The sequence below is a fragment of the Eptatretus burgeri genome, chromosome 2 (genome assembly GCF_056783735.1).
Source record: "Eptatretus burgeri isolate ZD-2024b chromosome 2, Ebu_testis_v1, whole genome shotgun sequence".
Taxonomy (NCBI): domain Eukaryota; kingdom Metazoa; phylum Chordata; class Myxini; order Myxiniformes; family Myxinidae; genus Eptatretus; species Eptatretus burgeri.
Window position 1 is genome coordinate 121297469 of NC_140962.1, and position 7204 is coordinate 121304672.

General features: G+C 40.3%; 1 pseudogene; it reads right to left on the reverse strand.

Annotated features, from left to right (window-relative positions):
- Positions 1–1528: 1528 nt before the first annotated feature.
- On the reverse strand, positions 1529–3040 carry LOC147032953 (uncharacterized; annotated as a pseudogene).
- Between the last annotated feature and the right edge of the window lie 4164 nt (positions 3041–7204).

Consider the following 7204-nt stretch of genomic DNA (forward strand, 5'->3'; position numbering starts at 1 on the left):
CCTAGTTGTTGACCTTGGGCCTAGATTCATCTCTTGGTCTATGTTTATCTCAAAATTAATGGTGGTTGAATTCAGTAACCTGATTCGCAAATCCTCTTCAAATTTCAAGTCAATTGGATGAATATTGAGGATTTTAGTAATCTCACCAAACTTGTTGACCTTTGGCTTATGTTGACCTTTTGTTCTATGTTAACCTCAAAAATAATTGGTGGTTGAATTTAATGACTAAATATACAACTCCTCTTCAAATCCAAAGTCAATCCGATGAAAATTGAAAATTTTAGAAATTCGGCCTATGTTGACTTTTGGCCTATGTTGACTGCAAAAATAATTGGTGGTTGAATTCAGCAACCTGATATGCAAGTCCTCTTCAAATTTCAAGTCAATTGGATGAATATTGAGGATTTTAGTAATCTCACCTAACTTGTTGACCTTTGGCTTATGTTGACCTTTTGTTCTACGTTAACCTAAAAATTATTGGTGGTTGAATTCAATGAGAAAATATGCAACTCCTCTTCAAATTTCAATCAATTAGATGAAAATTGATAATTTTGGAAATTCGACCTTTGTTGACCTTTTGGTCTATAATGACCTCAAAAATAATTGGTCGTTGAATTCAATGACCTGATATGCAAATCCTTTTCAAATTTCTAGTCATTGGATGATATTTTCATTGGATGAAAATTGAGGATTTTAGAAACATTAAATTTGTTTTTGACCTTTGGCCTATGTTGACCTTTTGACTGGAAAAACAATATGCTTCTTACTTATGATGCACTCTACCATGCGGTGAAGTTTCATGAAGATCGGATTAAAATTGTGACCTGTAGGCGATAAACAGAAAACAAACAGACAAACACAATGAAAAATCACTCATAGAGTGCCACTTGGTGAAACGGAATGACACTCATTGTAGCGCATACCTCCACCCGGCTGAATAGTTTACATTTTGTATGCCGCTGATAGGTCGGATCTGAATCCGGACCGAAACCAAAATCGAATCGGCTTGTTCTACTCACCAAACCAACTTATCCACCTAGTTTTGTCATAACTCGTCCACAACTTTATGAGATATCATTAGTCCATTTGCCATCCTTATGAGTTCAATAGCGGACCTTGCAATCATCTATAGTACAAAGTTTTAAAGTGGATTTGCTATCCCACTGGGTCTCTGAAGCAATTCAGCTTGGTTGTCCTCGGAGCAACTTTGGGCAATTTTTTAAATATGCAAATTAGGGCCACCATTACCAAAAAACCTATTTTCTTCAATATCTTTGCAACTATGCATGATGTCACAAAGATGCTGTCTAGACCTACGTTTTCATAGTCAAGGATTGCGATAAAGGCATATAAAAAGTTATCACATGTATTTATTCTGTCTGTATGTAAATTAATTGCCGCCATTACTGAAAAACCTATTTTCTTCAGTATCGTTGCAACTATGCATGGTAATGTCACAAACATGGTGTCTAGACCTATGTTTTCATGGTCAATGATTACAATAGACATTTAAAAAGTTTTCACATGTTTATATTTTGATTGAATGTAAATTATTTGCAGCTGCTGTCTTGCGCTGGCGTGGGATCACAAGGTTCATAACTCCAGGTCGAGCATTACCCAGCTCTATGATGCCAGCCGGATTCTGCTGGAACTCAGGAGCCATGACGTGGGTCTCTCGGCATCCATTGGGAGTTGAAACCAGGAGGTCAAAATTGTCGAACCACCCAAAGATTGGCCCCACCCTCCATTCCAAGCCCATGGCCTGATGTAGCACACTGCTCTTTTCACCCACAAATTTTGCAGCTGATTTGCAGAAGCGTAGGATCTCGTCATAGGACACTATGAAACCGTGATCATGTAGTAGCTTGATCAACTCTGAACTCCCATACCTGTAATGAAGCTTCACTGCCAGCCCCAGCGTTGTCTGGGTTCTAGTGCCTGCAATGTAACTTTGTACAGCTTGGGTTAGACTGAGAGACTTTTTTGTCACCTTCCCCCCCCCCCCCCCAGAAACCAATTCTCAAATTATCTTGAGCAGTGTGGTGCGAGTTTGTTTGAGTGAGTTGTTGTACGTGAATTCTCCGAGATCATAGTTTGCGCTATTGTACTGTTCAGCTCGTGCCTCACCTTTGACCTGCCTTACCACAGCATCCACACTATCTTCGTCAACTGAATCGACCTCGACCAGCTTCAAGGATTTACCCACAAGATGCCTAAACCCTACAAATGAGGCACAACCCTCCATACGTATAACGACAATGTCATTACCTAAATAGTTTGTGAGATTTTGGAACATCTGCCTGCGAGATAACAATCCACCTAAACTACAGTACATATCATGTAATTCAATCGCTGTCCACGTACGGAGTTGTTGGTTAGCATACATGTCATTAATTACCGAATTCAGAGCATCATCATCGATTACATCAGAGTTCAATGACAAATTGGTATACTTAGGAATAACCATGAACGCATCATAACACTTCTTATGGTATTGCGCATCTGCGGCAGGTAAATCTGTAAGAACACCTTTGATGCGGATTTCAACCTTTCGACCCCAATCATCATTTCTCTGCTCACATAAATCTAAAAGTACATCTTTGAAAGGTGTAAGGCCAGGGCGATCACTGGTCTCGCACTGGATTATGCGCTCCCACCTGTCAGGGTGTTTGGGGTATTTAGGAAGACAGTCATCACCACAGATCAAACAATGTTTTTTTAATTGAAACGTTGGAAGTTGAGACCTTCTTACTCTGCTAGTCTCTGGTTCACTCTCTGTTGTTGAAAAGTCTTCTTTCCTTTTCTTGGCTATATACTTAGCCACATTCTGTTTAGATGTGTAAGTACAGTAACACGTCTTATGACATTCCACAGATGAATTCTCTCCCTGTGAGTCCAAAATGGCCTGTAACTTGACATGAACATCATCGTCACCCCTCTCTTTACTCTGCTGAATCATTGTCCTGATGCCTTGGACTCTGACTGTCTGATGGAGTCCCTTCTCACGGCAGATCGGGAGGAGACACGTTTCGCTAGCCATCTCGATCACCTGAAAAGAGAATTGAGTATGTTTTGAGAGCCGCTATATATTGATATAGATATAGATATATATAGATATATAGATATATAGATATATAGATATATAGATATAGATATATATATATATAGATATATATATATATATATATATATATATATATATGCGCCTGGTGTTGGCGCAGTGGTTAGGGCAGCAGCTTGGGATCCAAAAGGTCCTGAGTTCAAGCCCCGTTGGGCCACTGAATTAATACACCAGGGGGTTGACTCAGCCTGTCATCCTTCCGAGGTCGGCGAAGTGAGTACCAGTGTACTGGGCCCGTGTATACCCTGGTTAAAATAGGTGTACCATATCCCTGTGTCGTAAGAGGCAACAAGGGTTGTGTCAGGAAGGGCATCCGGCATAAAACGTGTGCCAAATCACTATGCGGATCATACGGATGATCCGCTGTGGCGACCCCTAACGGGAGCAGCTGAAAGAAGAAGAAGAAGATATATATATATATATATATATATATACAGTACATGTGATAACTTTTTACATGCCTTTATTATAAACCTTGACCATGAAAACATGTCTGGACATCATTTTTGTGAAATTACCATGCATACTTGCAAAGATATTGAAGAACATAAGTTTTTCGGTAATGGCGGGAATTAATTTACATACAGACAAAAAAATACATGTGATAACTTTTTACATGCCTTTATCGTAATGCTTGACCATGAAAACATAGGTCTAGACATCATTTTTGTGACAATATCATGCATAGTTGCAGATATTGAAGAAAATAGGTTTTTCGGTAATGGTGGCCCTAATTTGCATATTTTAAAAAATGCCCAAAGTTGTTTCGAGGACAACCAAGCTGAGTTGCTTCAGGGACCCCATGGGATAGCAAATCCACCAAAAAAACCTTATACTATAGATCATTGCCAGGTTCTCCAAATGGCAAATGGACTACATGCGATACATAGTTTTTGGCCCATCTCTCAATGGTGATGAACCACTGAATAAATTCTCATATCTGAATCTGAATTTGAATTTTCACCAGAATTGAATGAATTCGTCCTTGTCACACAAACAACCTATCTACAAAGTTTCTGTGGAATCCATCCATCACCTTTTGAGATACTGTGCTATACTGTATATCGTTCTTGGCCCTAATCTCTCCATGGTGAAGAATTACTTGAAAAATTTTCAGACCTGGATCCGCATATGGATCTTCACAAAAATCGAATCAATTTGTCCTTATCACACACCTAACATGTCCACCAAGTTTCATCCAAATCCGTTCACGACTTTTTGAGATATCAAGCAATATCGTTTTTATCCCCATCTCTGAATTGTGAATCAGTTAAAAATTAAACAAGTCTCATATCCAGTTCTGGATTCGGATCCTCACCGAAATTGAAACAATCCTTTCAAGTGACATTCCCAAACTGCCCACCAAGTTTCGTTGGAATCCATCAATAACCTTTTGAGATATTGTGCTTTATATCGTTTTTGGACAATCCCTCAATGGTGAAGAATCACTTTAAAAAATATCAGATCCGGTTCAAGATCAGATCTTCACCAAAAGTGAACGAATTCTTCCTAGTTACACACCCAATATGTCCACCAAGTTTCGTCTGAATCTATCCACAACTTTTTGAGATATTGTGCTACATATCGTTTTTGGCCCTCTCTCTCAATGCTGAAGAATCACTTTAAAAATTCTCAGATCTGGATCTGGATTAGGATCTTCACCAAAATTAAGGGATGCTCAGGGGATCTTTGGCTGGTCACCTACATACACAAACAACTTCAGAATGATTGCCTGAAAACTGTGGCCAAAAATCATGTGACAAAGAGACAGACAAACAGACAGACAGACAGACAAACACGACAGACCAACATACTTGTTAACAAAAAATTTTCGCCAAGTAATAACGCATGTAACCAACCATTATATTTGCAAATCGTCGATTTTTGCAAGGAACAAACGGAATAAAAACTGAGTACTCCCTCTGGCACCTGGCGATGACGTCATGCATAACCTGGATATGGAAATAGGAAGGAGCGGTGTACAACAGTTACTTAATCCTATGTAACATTTGCTATCACAGCTAGGATTATTTACCAAATTCTGCTCCTTACAATTTGCTAGGTTTCCAGATGCAGCACTGTCATATGACTCAGTACACGTGCGTGGCAATTTTTGCATGCAGTGCATAGTCGGCACATGCGAGTTCCAGATATTCACGGGTAAACTGAGGTAGATGTCAAAGCACATGTCGACCATCCATTATATTGCTGGTGTACATGTCATATATTAAGCAAAGAACACTTGGCACTTTGCTGATCGGAATACTAGAAGGGTGGGGAAAAAAGAGGGGGGAAAAGAGAGAGAGAGAGAGAGAGAGAGAGAGAGAGAGAGAGAGAGAGAGAGAGAGAGAGAGAGAGAGAGAGAGAGAGCGAGAGAGAGAGAGAGAGAGAGCGAGAGAGAGAGAGAGGAGTGGTGGAGAAAGAGGGGGGAGTGAAGAGGTAGAGGGGAAAAGAGAGAGCAGAGAGGGAGAGTGCTGAGGGGTGTGAGGTGAGAGGAAGGGAAGGCAGTCGTATGGTGGAGCATTAATTACGATTGAACTCTGAATTACACATTAAATACGTAATTGGAGCATTAATTATGCTGCTCGATCGTTAGCAGCTTTGGCACGAACTTCGCTGAGATTCTCCTTAAGCCCAAATCCTCAGTCACAATGGAATGAACGGATCCAATGCTGAAGCCCACCTCGTCTGCAAGTTCTCTGATCGTGATTCGACGATCCTGCATCAGCAGGGTCCTCACTTGGTCAATGACGATCTCATTTCGGGATGTTGAGGGCCCACCAGAACGAGCTTCACTTTCCACTGATGTGCGACCATCTTTGAAGCGGTTGTACCACTCTTTTATCTGTGTGGTGCCCATTGCTTCGTTCCCGAAGGCCTGTTGAATCTTGCGGATCGTTTCCACTTGGGAATCGCCAAGCTTTACACAAAATTTGATGCAGTAGCGTTGTTCAAGTTTTTCCGCCATTTTGTCAAAAACGAAAATCCGACGGCGCTCACTTACACTTCCTCACTCATCGGCGGTCTGTCGGCGACTGACAGCTTCTGCAGGCGGGAAAATATTCACGCATACGGATTAGGATCGCCTACATACGTGCACCAAACTACGCCTCCCTAGCTTCATTGGTGTACTCACGAAAAATTAAGGTTAGATACTTTTGAACACACCTTGAACATATATATATATATATATATATATATATATATATATATATATATATATATATATATATATATATATATATATATATATATGGCTAAAATAGCTCCGCCTAAAGTAAGAGCTTTCGTAACTTTTAAGCAATTTAGTAAGCTTTAGGAACTTGTCAATGACCTTAGCTTTGTCCAGCCAGTCAGTCAATCCAGCAATGCAACAGTACTTTTCAGTTATTGCCAAATTGCTTTATTTCTCGACTTTTACCTTCCTTGCTAAAGGTTTTCATGTATTATCATGCATTCCTATTCCTTTGAACAATGTGCATTACATAACAAGATACATTCCATCTTACATTACCGGTGAATGTATGTATACCTACCTGACCTTGCATATTACATGGCAATTATAGCCAGCATGACCATTTTGCTTACAATTGAATTTAATTGAGCTGCTATTCAACTCCACAAAACTCTTTTTAATTGAATTCCCACGTACGTACTCCATTGCATCTCCGAACAACTGCTGGCAATATTTCAAGATGTATTTGTTTGAATGTTTCAGCAATATATAAGAAACACTTTTTGAAAAAAATGCATAAGGTCTCACGTCTGGGTGGCCGAATTCGCAAGGGTGTTCAAATCCAAACAAACACGAGGCTTGTGTGCTCTGCGTGATCACTGCCTGTCCTTGCAATGGGTTCTGACAGATGGAGATGGATGCACCATGGAGCTAAATCCATGCGGGATCCCTGTCTGGGTTTAATTACAACATGGGACATCCTCACACAGATCCTCTCGACCATGACGCGACCTTAATGAATTGGTCTCAGTGTCAGAGTGCCTGGTTCGTATTAAACACACAGTAACATGATACATGACCATCCCCGGTGGCATAATGCTCAGAGCGTCCGCTCTGAGTCTGGGAGG